This window comes from Phyllobates terribilis, unplaced genomic scaffold (assembly GCF_046119375.1).
Source record: "Phyllobates terribilis strain yellow unplaced genomic scaffold, ASM4611937v1 Scaffold_4934__1_contigs__length_55788, whole genome shotgun sequence".
In the NCBI taxonomy this organism is placed as follows: Eukaryota; Metazoa; Chordata; class Amphibia; order Anura; family Dendrobatidae; genus Phyllobates; species Phyllobates terribilis.
This window is the reverse complement of record NW_027367682.1, coordinates 34267-47146: the sequence shown is the minus strand read 5'-3', so window position 1 is coordinate 47146 and position 12880 is coordinate 34267. Positions and strand designations below refer to the sequence as shown.

The window sequence follows — 12880 nt, the reverse complement described above, 5'->3', positions numbered from 1 at the left end:
ACTATCTCTTGTGTGTGCTCTTACATCTTTTAATGATAAGTATGCTTTGTTCCACTTACCTGCTCTCTCTAGTGCATACTGAGATAAGGATGGACTTGATGTGTTTTCAATACTATCACTTACTCATTCCTCTAGAATGCACGCACATACTACTCTTATTTTCCCTTGATTAATATTGAGCATGCCTTTTTATATGATGTCAAAAGGGGGAATATTAGACTCTTATGGGGTTATTTAATTTAGGGGGAACTAGAACATATGATAGTTAAAGGGAGATGAGTATTGCTTGTTCATTGATAAAGGGGGAATTGAAGCTACTTCCTTCTCAAGTCTACTTTATGCCTATGCCAGGATTCAAGTTTGTCATCATTAAAAAGGGGGAAATTGTTGGTTATATGAACTATCCCCTTAGTTCTTGTAACTAATAATCCTCAGGTTTAATCATAACAAACAACCATATGAACTAATATGTGTATTGAGTGAGATATCGCAGGAAATTGATAGGCCTCTGAGTGAATTAGGTGGTTTATACCTGGAAAGCAACAAGCTGAAGTAGAGATACAAGGAGCACTTAACGCGCTTAACCGGGAGAAAGGGAACCGGGTGCTACTGGAGGGAACCGGACACGAAGAGTGAAGAATCGAGCTGCAGAGAAGTAAAACGCTATGCAAAGAGGACGTGCTCAATGGAACCGAATACATTAAAGGGGACCGATCACGTATATATGGAAATAAATCTTCCAAGGAGCTATAGAAGGAAACATTTGATACACAAAAGATTTACCAGATTCGAGATCTTAGTTGTTGAAGCAAGTTTGTTATTATACTCAGCTAGTTTCGATATAGTAGTTTATTTATTATTATTATCATGCTTTTAGGTAACTAGTTCCCGGTGATTATGCCATAGTATAAATAGTTTAGTTCATTTATCTTTAACGTTGTTGTTGAACACAAGAGAGAGAGTTATATTGATTTAGGACTTAGGCAATAATTAGGAGAGTTTAGGAAGAAACTGAGAACTGTGTGTTTGCCTAATAGTTATAAGTCCTACGAGAAATCAAATCAACAATCATTTTGGAAATAAGTGTTTACTTATTCTTAGTCTTGTATTTCCGCGCAAAAGTTCAATCTTTAGTTACGGCGAAGATCTTCATGACCCACAGAGATTGATGGAGAACCAAGAGAACTTAGACAAACAACTTTTTAAACTAATAGAAATTGTTAGGCAAATTCAGCAACAGATTTTGGGTCGTTTGTTATCTAATATGGAGACGATTCTCGATGATTGAAATGAAGAACAAGTTCAAGAAGAAGAACAAATTCAAGTCGGTGGCTCCCGCCTACAAATCACTGGCAGCCACCTAAGTGAAGATTCAACGTTCAATAAAGATCTTGCTCTAGGTGGCTCCCCCTTGAAGCCTATTGGTGCCCGCCCCTTCTGAAATTCAATCACTGCCCGGTGCCTGCCCCTTGTCCAGCCATGCCCGCCACCATACCATATTCCACATACTGATTCTGAGAGACCTTCTCGGCGGCCCCAGCCTAAATTCCTTTCGCATTCACCTCTGTGGATAGATCTGAATTATGAATTCAAGTATTCTTTCACCGGAACCCTCCCTTCATGCCTAGGCGCCCGCTGCCAGTTACACCTTGAAGCCGAAGTACATGTTGATATACATCTCAAGAAGTTGAACGATGACACATTAATCAAGATACATGAGACCTTTGTTCCACCACCTCCAAAACATAATGATACAAACCCCATTAAAGCATACGAACGAGGACAAGCTTGGATCCATGAATAATATGTTTGTGTGGAAAGTGAAGATCTTAATTGATTTAGGATGATTCAACAATAATGATGTCGTGACATTAAACAAAATGCTTATTGAGAGGCAACCCGACGTAGATAATTCCTAATTTCTATGTTCCTTAATTTGTTTTGATTGTTGAGTCACAAAGTCATAAAGTCTTTTTGGCCAAGCTATCTATTGTGATTCTGGTGCCTGTCTGTATCCTACGCGCTCTAAGGTATAATTCCTATTCTCTTGAACTTACTTTTGAAAATGACTGACTATGTGAGGTTTAGTGAGGAAAAGAGTTGAGAGTTCTCAAAAGAATTCAATTTGAGAGTAAATTCCCCCCTTTTTAATGATGGAAAACATAGAATCCTGGCACAAATATAAAGTTTAGCCAAAATAGAACTTAGAAGGAAGTAGCTTTCGTCCCCCCTTAACTGATGAACGAGTAACACTTATCTCCCTTTGAACTTACCTTGAGTATTAGATCCTCCTGAATTAAATAAATCCAATGCATGTAATATTCCCCTTTTTGACATCATTTAAAAGGATATGTTCAATATTAAATAAGGGAAAATAAAGAGTAGTACGTTCATGCCCTCTAGAGGAATGATTAAGTGATGGATAAGAAAACTACCAAGTCAAGCACTTCTCAGTACGAACTAGAGAAAGAAGTCAAATGATTCAAAGCACACTTTATATTAATTTAAACATGTAAGCACACACACAGACAAGAAAAAAGAGCAAAAAAAGTACTTAGGCATTTCAGAGAAGCTTTTGGATTTTCCTAAGGGAGACTAAGTAGCTGAGAATGGGACTGATTCACTCCCAATTATACCCATCTTCGTGGTCACTGAGGCGATCCTCCTTCAGAGGCCTTATCAAAAGCGACTTCACCTGGTGAAGGTGCCAGTCGATCATTCTACCCAGGACAACTAAATGCATGCTGGTCTGAAGGACGACCTTTAACGTTCTGAGATGGATTTCTTCACAGCTCATATTCTCATGCAACAATGGCTTCTTTTCTTTCTATGGGCTCTTCAAGCACTCTGATTTGGGAGGGGCTATGGTTTCAGGCTTAGATCTAGGTTCGGGCTTGTTCTCAGCCTTGGGTGTGGGGCCTAATCTTAGCTTTTTTGAAGGCTCTTCCATACCCGAGTGTTTGACTAAACTCCTCAGGACAGTGATTGTGACGAATCTCTCCAAGGGCGTCTCTTTTACTGAAATATAGATACCTAGTTCGATCATCGACTTCTTGACCACGTGTGCATAGGGGTGTGCGTGGTTCTTATGCATCTTGATTGCAATCATGTGCTGAAGCATGATGCACGGAGTGTCAATGATGCTGCCCTTGGTCACAACCCTTAGTAAGCACACATCAGCAATTGTAACCGTATCGCACTTCTCCTGCCACGAGACCACGTTACGTAGAATGATGAAGTGCATGAGCTTGATGCCAAAGAGGAGCATGTTATTCTTGATTTCTTTTAGCTTCGCCTTCCCCAGGAGCAGCTCAATAGTCTCTGCCTTTCCCGACGACCAGTTTTTCTTTGGGATAGACGCGTACTTTTTACAGTGGGTAGCCCAAGAACCTTTGCCAATAGTTTCACATTAATTGTCTTTGGCTTGTCTCCCCAAGGAATGTATGCAACTGTGTACGATTTCCCTGGAGCTGGAGGCATTGGGACCAACGCGCTGTAGAATTCTCGAACTCCATCGAGGTTGACCGCGGAGGATATCTCTTATAACTCGCACCAGCCGGTGCGCTCCAGTGTGGCTACATTCTCCGCAACATCAAACTAGCTTGGGTCCAGGGTTTTCCAAAACCCTTGGCCGATTATAATCGACTCGATCACCATCCTTGTTGTGAAGTTTCCTTGCACTGGAGGCATTCTGTAGGCGGAGTCGTTCTCTTTGGTGATCATCTCCTTAGATGAGAGCCCTTTGTCTCTTTTGTGAGTGGTGGAGGAAGGAGTGATCTATAGAAGCCTTTTGTGGGAGGGCTGTTGCTTTGGTGAGCCATGAATGGTGAGGGTTAGAGTTGGAGAGGTAAGGACGAGGGCCTGTGGATTACTTTCGTCATGGACGGAGGCCGTGGGTGTGTGCTCAAAAGATTCGGAGGAGGAGGCTTTTGGTGTGGTGGAGGAGACGGAATGGATATGATCTTTTGTGGATCATGATATATTAGCCTAACTAAAGATTGAATCTTTTGTGCGGAAATAAAAAGCTAAGAACAAAATAAAAACTCAATTCCAAAACGTTGTTGATTTGATTTCTCGTGGAAATTACAACTACTAGGCGAACACATAGTTCTTAGTTTCTCTCTAAACTCTCCTAGCTATTGCCTAAGTCCTAAATAAAGATGAACTCTTTCTCTCTTGTTCAACAACCACGTTTAAAGATAAATGGAGTAAACTATTTATACTATGGAATAATCATCGGGAACTAGTTACCTAAAAGCATGTAAATAATAATAAATAAAATACTGAATCTAAACTAGCCGAATGTAATGACAAACTAGCTTCAACTTTTAAGATCTCAAATCTGGTAAATCTCAGGCGAATCAAATCTTTCCTTCTATAGCTCTTGGTTGAGTAATCAACGTTTTTAATTCCCCTTGGTTGAGTAATTGATGTAGGATTATCTCCCACAAGCTCGAATCTAGAGTGTTCAACCAACACACACTAAGAACAAGTGTTCTAAGTGTTGTTCAAACTTGAAAACAAGCAAGACCAAGAAGAAAGAAAGAGTTTAAAGGGAAGAAATGGATATGTTCTTGAAGAGAACTTCTCTTGCTATGTAAGGCACCTTGGACTTAACCTCAACACAATACAAGAAGAGAAAGATCAAAACAAGCTATAACTTAACACAACATGGAGATATACTACCATGAGCACCAAGAGTTTCCCATTCAACAAGTTTAAAAAATCAATTACATAAACAAGATGAAATAGGCAAGGTAAGCAGTTTGATAGATCTGCTCAAACTAATCAAAGATGGCCCATGAGAAACTAGGAGGAGTTTTTACTCTACTACAACATCAATTCAATCAAAGGCCCCTAGTGAAGGTTAACTTTAGGCTTTTATACCTAGGTTGAATCCGGCCCTTTGACACCTAAAAATACTTGAAATAAAGACCAAATTACCCTAAGATAAGTTCCACAAAATAGTTAGGGAAGAGGGTGAAAACGTTACACCTAGACAACTTAACAGGCTAAGTGTCTAGTTGTGATAGTTGCACAAAAACGCCAAATGCAGCCATGTTGGAGTCCTCCAATGGCTTGGCTGTCTTCATTGGATTTGTTGGGGATGAGCACTTCTTTTACATGCCAGAAGTGTAGAAGCAATGGGTTCCAAATCATGCCCTAAGTCTTGAGTCAAAGTTACTTGTATAATGAGGTCTTGGATCTTCTTTGACATGGCTCTTGTGATGGCTCCTTGGGTAGTTGGCTTGAGGGATGCTCCTGCATCATTCCCTCCCTCTTTAGAGAGGCCTGACCCCAGGCCATCCCCTCCCATAATGGGCAATGGCTCTTCTTGGTTAGTTTCCTCCCATGCTTCATCTTGTTGTTCTTCAAAGAGAGTGAGATCTCCTATGTTGAAAGTTGGATTCACTCCATACTCCTCAGGTAAGTCAATGACATAGGCATTGTCACCAACCACTATTAACACCTTGAATGGTCCATCTCCTCTTGGAGAAAGCTTGGAAGTTCTTAGGTTTGGAAATCTCTCCTTCCTTAGATGTACCCATACTAGATCACCTTCTTTGAGCAACACCTTCCTTCTAAACTTGTTCTTTGTCCCTGCCACACTCTTGGCCAAGCTCTCTAGCCTCTCTCTGGTCCTCTCATGGAGGTCTTTGATGAGCTTCACTTGGTTCTCTGCACTGTACTCACACTTCTCTTTGCAAGGCAAAGGAATAAGATCAAATGGGGTTAGGGGGTTACTGCCATAAACACACATGAATGGGCTCAGTTTTGTGCTAGAATGGGTAGCTCTATTGTAGGCAAACTCCACATGTGGTAACAAGTCTTCCCATGCCTTTAGGTTACTCTTAATCAAGGCTCTAAGCATTGTACCTAAGGTTCTATTGGTCACTTCCGTTTGTCCATCCGTTTGTGGGTGACTAGATGTGGAAAATAAAAGTCTAGTGCCTATCTTTCCCCACAAGGTTCTCCAAAAATGGCTAAGGAATTTAGGATCTCTATCAGTCACAATGGTCCTAGGTAAGCCATGTAGTCTTACAACCTCAGAAAAGAACAAGTTAGCTACATTAGTGGCATCCTCAGTTTTGTGACAAGCAATGAAATGTGCCATCTTACTAAACCTATCTACCACCACAAAGATGGAATCTCTACCCCTTCTAGTCCTAGGCAAACCAACTATAAAGTCCATACTAATGTCTAGCCATGGTGCACTAGGTATAGGCAATGGTGTGTACAATCCTTGGGGTTTAACTTTGGATTTGGCCTTAAGGCACTCTATGCATCTCTTAAGCATGTTTTCTATGTCTTTGAGCATATGAGGCCAAAAGAAATGGGAACTCAGAATGGATAGAGTCTTGTCTCTCCCAAAGTGCCCCATTAGTCCTCCCTTGTGAGATTCCTCCACAAGAAGAAGCCTAAGAGAACACTTAGGTATACAAACTCTATCAACCTTAAACAAGAATCCATCAAACAAATAATACTTGCCCAATTGACCCTTGTCAAGGCAATGAGCATAGATAGCTCCAAAATCAGAATCATGTCCATAGAGTTCCTTGATGTAGGTGAAACCTAACACCTTGGAATCAAGGGTGGTGAGCAAGGCATGCCTCCTAGAGAGAGCATCAGCCACTACATTGTCTTTCCCTTTCTTATACTTGATAATATAAGGGAAAGTCTCAATGAACTCCATCCATCTACCATGTCTCCTATCAAGTTTGTCTTGACTTCTAAAGTGTTTAAGTGACTCATGGTCAGTATGTAAGACAAACTCACTAGGCCAAAGATAATGTTGCCAAGTTTTCAACACCCTAAACAAGGCATACAATTCTTTGTCATAAGTAGAATAGTTTAGAGTTGCACCCTTGAGTTTCTCACTAAAGAAAGCAACAGGCTTACCCTCTTGCATAAGCACTCCTCCAATTCCCACACCACTTGCATCACACTCAACCTCAAAGGGTCTTGTGAAACCTGGTAGAACTAGGAGTGGTGCCTCAGTTAGCTTAGCCTTGAGCTCATTGAATGCTTCTTCTTGCCTTGGTCCCCATTGGAATATGACATTCTTCTTTGTGAGTTCAGTTAAGGGGGAGGCAACGGTGCTAAAGTCTTTGACAAATCTTCTATAGAAGCTAGCAAGCCCTTGGAAGCTCCTAACTTGTGTTGCACTTGTTGGAGTTGGCCAATCTTGTATGGCTTTGATCTTGTCCTTGTCCACCTCCAACCCCTTAGAACTCACTACAAAGCCAATAAAAGTTATATGATTAGAGTAGAAATCACATTTCTTAATATTAGCAAAGAGTGATTCATTTTTGAGCTTGGATAATACTTCCCTTAGGTGGTAGGCATGGTCAAGTAGAGATTTAGAGTAGATGAGAATGTCATCAAAGTAAACCACAACAAACTGGCCTATAAAGCTTCTTAGCACATGGTTCATCAATCTCATGAAGGTTGATGGAGCATTGGTGAGGCCAAATGGCATGACAAGCCATTCATAGAGGCCAAACTTGGTCTTGAATGCAGTTTTCCATTCATCACCTTCTCTCATTCTTATTTGATGATAACCACTCTTGAGATCTATCTTGGAGAAGCATGTGGCTCCATGGAGCTCATCTAACATGTCATCAAGCCTTGGGATTGGATGTCTATACTTGATTGTGATGTTGTTGATGGCTCTACAATCCACACACATTCTCATGGTGCCTTCTTTCTTTGGCACTAAGAGAATTGGCACGGAACAAGGGGACATACTTTCCCTAATGTACCCCTTCTCTAGTAACTCTTACACTTGTGTCTCCACTTCCTTACTCTCCATGGGATTCATCTTATAGGCTGGCCTATTAGGGAGTATAGAACCGGGTATGAAGTCTATTTGGTGCTCTATGCCCCTAAGTGGAGGAAGGCCTAGTGGTAGCTCTTGTGGAAACACTTCATGGAAGGAATCTAGGACATCTTGAATGGGTTTAGGTAGGGTGATTTGTGGGTTCTCTGAGGTCATGTTGTGGCTTTTCACTAAGCTCATGAGTCTTGCATCTTTGGGCACAAAATCATCCTCCTTAACTTCTTTGAACACAAGCATGGAAAATTGTCCTTGGCACTTGGAAGTATACATAGCCAATGGCTTGTCTTTGATCCTAGGCTTCTCCTTCACCTTATCCTTCATTCTCTTAGCTTCTGCAGCTTCAACAATTTGGTGAGGAGTCATAGGTTTCAAAGTGGTTAGTTTTCCATTAAACATAAAGGTATACTTGTTTGTGAACCCATCATGTGTGACCATTATCATATTGCCAAGGCCTACCTAGTAATAGATGACATGCTTGCATAGGTAAGATATCACATAGGATGGTGTCTACATAGTGTCCTATCTTAAGTGTGACTTTGCATTGCTTATGGACCTTAAGTTCTCCACAATCATTCATCCAATGCAACTTATAAGGTCTAGGGTGCAAGATTGAAGGTAGGATAAGTTTGTCAACTAACTCACTACTAGCAATGTTGCAACAACTCCCTCCATCTATGATCACATCACACACTTTATCTTTGATCACACATCTACTATGAAACAAGTTTTCTCTTTGATTATCTTCCACTAACTCAGTTTGCACACTTAAAGCTCTTTTGCAAATTAACACTTCTCCTTGTTCATATTCTATCTCATCATTGTCCTCTCCTAAGTCATCTTCTATAGCAAGATTAGGGTCATTCTCCTCAGTTTCACTCTCTGATTCATATTTTCCTAGGGCATTGATAACCATCACTCTTTTGTTAGGACAATCTCTCATAAAATGGCCCTTTCCTTTGCACTTAAAACATTCTAAACTACTAGACTTAGGATGCACATTATTGGGTGTTTGAGGGGGTTTAGAAGTACTCCCTTGAGTGCCCATGGCATTGCCTTGGGGCATAGGAAAGTCTCTTGAAGGTGGGGCAACCTTAGGCTGAAATGGGGTGCTAGATGATGGCCTTCCATTCCATGTGTTGCCTTGAGTAGTAGGCCTTGATGTTGGCCTTGAAGTTTGCAACAATCTTTGCTTCATTTTCCTTTCCACCTTAATAGCATTGTGTAAGAGTTGATCACTTGTGTCATAAGGGTACATATCCACTTCTAGGGAGATAGATGGATTCAAGACCCTTAAGAATCTAGCATTGGTGTCCACTGGATCCTCTTTAACGTCAGCCTTGATCATGGCCATATGCATGGCATTGTACACTTCCTCCACACTCATGCTTCCTTGTTTCAAACTCTCTAGCTTGTATCTAAGATCTCTTTTGTAATGTTCTGGTACAAACCTCTCTCTCATGTGTCTCTTCATGTCATTCCAAGTGGTGATAGGTTGTGCAAAGGCATCCCTTCTCCCTTGAGTGAAACTATCCCACCATAGCATGGCATAGTCTTGAAACTCCAATGTTGCAAGTTGTATCTTCTTCATCTCGGGGAAGTTGTGACAAGCCCAAATCTGATCCATTTTCCTCTCCCACACTAAGTACAAGTCAGGATCACACTTTCCCTCAAAGCTAGGGATCTTGACCTTCACTTTACCAATACCATCTTCCTCTCTTGGCCTAGGAGCTTGATCATATCTTTGCTCATGTCTTTGGAACCTTGGCCTCCTTCCTCGTCCTCCTTGACTCATATACCTATCCCCCTGAAACTCATCAACACCATCATCACTATACCTATTCCATTCAGGAGAGTTAGGGTTAGAAAACTCCCTTGGATAGTTCATTGGTGGAGGTCTAGGCCATGGTGAGACAATGGGTCTAGTGGGTATTCTTATGGGATCCGGCCTTAGGTGAGGTGATATGGGTTCATGCCTCACTTATTGGTTTGGTAATGGTAGTTGAGTGTGTGGGCGTGAAGTCTCTCCAACTTCAAATTGGGCCCCTAGAACTATAGGTGGAGTTCTAGGCTTGTCTTGTTTGGATTCAACGGTGGCTAGCCTACTAGAGAGGTCACCAATGACCTTCTTCAAGTCACTAAGAATGTTCACTAAATCAGGTTGATTAGTGATCCTATTGTCCGAGGGTAGGTGTGGGTGAACCTCCTCTTGTTGAGATCCATGTTGGGATCCTTGTTGTGAGCTAGGCATGATCAAAGACAACAAACAATGAACAATGTTAATGTTAGTCTAATAAGCTTGTGTTTGCTTTTGTTTGAATCACTCTACACTCTTTAATGTCCTCTGAACCTTGGCTATTTGATCACCTTATAAATGCAATGTGATGCTAGTAACACTTGTTAGCTCGGTACACTAAGATGCTTAATCAACAAAGAGTTATAGCTAGCATAGACAAGCAAGTGCACTTGTAAGAAGATGATGTAGGAAAGTGTTTAGTTCAAAGGGACTTGAGAACATCTTACCTCAGTTATGGTGCATAAATAAGCCCTTGAAATGCCCTTGCTTAGCCTTGGAAGTGTCCTTGAGAATTAGGCTAGGATATGTGTTTAAACTTGGCTAAGTGTAGCCAAGTACAAGGCATAGGGGTGGGGTTAGGCTAGGTGTGAGGGGCTCATGGCAATCCCCTCTCTCCTTCTTCTTTATGTGCTTTAGGACACTTGGTCACGTTCCAAATGTTGCACTTGGAGTACACAACAAAAGGTACAAGATTTAGTTAAGAAAAGGCAAGCTAGCACGTTACCCGGGGTACAAAAAGTGTGTTGCAAGCAACTTTGGGTGTTTGTTTCAAGAGGTTAATGAGCTGCAATGGATGTGAACTTTCTTGATCCTTTTAGTGGGGTTTTTCTATGTGGAAGGCTCAGGTCACATCCAAAAAGGCAAGACCCAATGAGGCTGAAAAGTCTTGTGAATAGGCTAGGTCAACACTTTTGAAAAGTAGAAAATTACACTTTACCGCTTTGGGAATGATTTTTGGCTTTAGTGTTTGGACAATCTACTCGTGCCCTTGGCCTGATTTTTGTTGCCCTCAACAGATCAAATGTTGTTCTTCATGGGGCTCATAAGTGTTCTTCATTTGGTTGTGTTTGGTTTGAGGTGTGAAGCTTCAAAGTTGGGTTCTTGACCACTTTTGTGCATGAAATCAAGCACCCGATTTAGGTTTTGGCTTTGGTTCTCTCTTAGACACTCCCTCAACTTTGCTTGGTGATTCCTTAGGCCTCTTCAAACACTTCCAACTTGGGTTTTAGTTCCTGCAAATACTCAAAAGATTCATTAGACTTAGACCAACAAAAAGGCACACCACAACAAGGCTTGGCTAGTGTTTTTGGGGCTGTTTTTTGGTGTGACTTTGCAAGTGTTGCAAATCACTTTGTTTTTGTGTTTTTAAGGGTGAGAGATGGTTGAAAACTCAGCTGAGCTCTGATACCACTTGATGTAGGATTATCTCCCACAATCTCGGATCTAGACTGTTCAACCAACACACACTAAGAACAAGTGTTCTAAGTGTTGTTCAAACTTGAAAACAAGCAAGAACAAGAAGAAAGAAAGAGTTTAAAGGGAAGAAATGGATATGTTCTTGAAGAGAACTTCTCTTGCTATGTAAGGCACCTTGGACTTAACCTCAACACAATACAAGAAGAGAAAGATCAAAACAAGCTATAACTTAACACAACATGGAGATATACTACCATGAGCACCAAGAGTTTCCCATTCAACAAGTTTACAAAATCAATTACATAAACAAGATGAAATAGGCAAGGTAAGCAGTTTGATAGATCTGCTCAAACTAATCAAAGATGGCCCATGAGAAACTAGGAGGAGTTTTTACTCTACTACAACATTAATTCAATCAAAGGCCCCTAGTGAAGGTTAACTTTAGACTTTTATACCTAGGTTGAATCCGGCCCTTTGACACCTAAAAATACTTGAAATAAAGACCAAATTACCCTAAGATAAGTTCCACAAATAGTTAGGGAAGAGGGTGAAAACGTTACACCTAGACAACTTAACCAGCTAAGTGTCTAGTTGTGATAGTTGCACAAAAACGCCAAATGCAGCCATGTTGGAGTCCTCCAATGGCTTGGCTGTCTTCATTGGATTTGTTGGGGATGAGCACTTCTTTTACATGCCAGAAGTGTAGAAGCAATGGGTTCCAAATCATGCCCTAAGTCTTGAGTCAAAGTTACTTGTATAATGAGGTCTTGGATCTTCTTTGACATGGCTCTTGTGATGGCTCCTTGGGTAGTTGGCTTGAGGGATGCTCCTGCATCAGGTGGTGAGGACGAGGCCTGAGGAGTGGGCACTTTTTATGGTATATGGGAGAGAGCTTTTTGAGGTGCTGGGTCGGTAGAGGCTGGCGCTGATGAAGTAGAAGGTGGAACTGAAGAGGCGCTTTTGAGCTCTCCATGAATTCCTGTAATTTCAGGAACACTGCCCATTTCTCTGCGTCGATGTTCATGGGATTGGCCATTTGAGTGTGTTTTAGAGAATATATGTGAAGGGGAGATGGCGAGTAATAATGTGAAGGTGCAGGTTTGAGAGATGAATGCTTGGGCGAGAGGAGGCTTAAGTAGATAGTGAATAGTGTGAAGGCGGACTGGATCTGGTCTGAGGGCCTATTTATGGAGGGCTGTGAACGGTCGAATCACAATGGCCTGATTTCAAATCTGGAACGGCGTCTCGTTTATCGCAGAAGCATATAGCCGTTGGTTAGCTGGTGAGTAATGAGTGCCTAGTAGATAGTCGACCGTTAAGACGCTTGGTCCATATAATTCTGTCGGTCCATATACTCAGTTCCTAATCTGATTTTGGCTTCACTCTGTTCTGGGTTTACTCGGTCCCCAAGGACGTGTTATTCAAAATCTGCGCTTGTTATCTCTTATACTTACTCGGTCCCCGTGTACTGACACGCTGTGTCTCAGTTCTCATTCTCGGTAGGATAATTTAACTTGCTTAAGAACATAATAATCTCACACACACAAACA

The 12880-nt window shown here is 41.4% G+C and overlaps 1 pseudogene; it reads right to left on the bottom strand.

Annotated features, from left to right (window-relative positions):
• Positions 1-5089: 5089 nt before the first annotated feature.
• On the bottom strand, positions 5090-9725 carry LOC141249653 (uncharacterized; annotated as a pseudogene).
• Positions 9726-12880: the final 3155 nt, after the last annotated feature.